Consider the following 1,215-nt stretch of genomic DNA (forward strand, 5'->3'; position numbering starts at 1 on the left):
AGAGCACAATTTGAGCTCCTAACAGAAATGAATGGATGGACAGAGGAGCAGAAAGAAGTATATCTGGCAACGAGCCTGAAGGTACAATGACTGGGAATACTTGGACAGTTGTCAGCAGACAACAGGCACAACTATAGAGCACTGGTAGCTGCTCTAGAACCCAAAATCAGTCCAAAGTCTACAGGGCTAGGTTTAGGACAAGTGTCCGTGCTGAAGGGGAGAGCCTGCAAGATCTGGCACAGGATTTGTAAAGTATGGCACACAAGGCCTACCCAACTGCGCCACTCGATCTCCTCAAGTTGTTGTTGAGGGATCAGTTTATAGATGCCTTGGACAGTCCACAACTGAAGATACAAGTGAAGCAAGCACACCTCTCTACTATGCAGGATGCATTGGCCAGAGCTCTTAAATTTGAATTTTACATTATGTCCAGCACAGAGGTAACAAGGTTGGTACAGTCATCAGGATTAAAGGCCAGAAAAGGGCAGCTTTCATAGAAGTTTGAGGGGCTTTGTTGGCACTGTAATAAACCTGGGCACAAGAGAGCTCAATGCTGGCAACTTCAACACAGGAAAGATGCCACAGTAGGAAAGGCTGCTACCCAGAAAGGTTGTTGGAACTGTGGAGAGCAAGGACATATGAGGAGCCAGTGAAAGAAGAATACTAACAATGAGTCAGCCTCGAGGAAACCAGTAGTGGTTGGTGTTGAGGTATGCCCACCAACCCCCATCATGAAAGTCCCAACAGCTAGATGTAAAATGCCAAGCACACATAATGTCTATGTGACAGGAAAGCTGGATGGCCAAACGTGCGACTTTGTCATAGATTCTGTGTCTCGACAAATCCTTGTGAGCATCAAGATGCTGTATCACGAAGGAGTACCAGAAGCTGTACAGAAGCTCTGTGGTGTGACAGGACATTATGCAAGGTTGTGTGGGTAACTATTGAGCTCATGGGCATGAAGAACAGACAGAAAGTATACTTGCCTGACTTTGAAGACCAATGCATATTAGGATTAGACTATATAATACTAAGGAAGTGTGTAGTTAACTTCGATAAAATGACGATTGGAAACAACAAAGGCCAAATTCCAGTGTGTGTTTCTGCATCTGTTGATTTGCATGTCACAGCACTTAAGTCAACTACATTATCTCCTATGTCAGAGAAGATAATTTGGGGTAGGATAAAGACATTCCCAAGGAAGCCTAATGCTTG

Source organism: Limulus polyphemus, unplaced genomic scaffold (genome assembly GCF_000517525.1).
Source record: "Limulus polyphemus unplaced genomic scaffold, Limulus_polyphemus-2.1.2 Scaffold1902, whole genome shotgun sequence".
NCBI classification, from domain to species: Eukaryota; Metazoa; Arthropoda; class Merostomata; order Xiphosura; family Limulidae; genus Limulus; species Limulus polyphemus.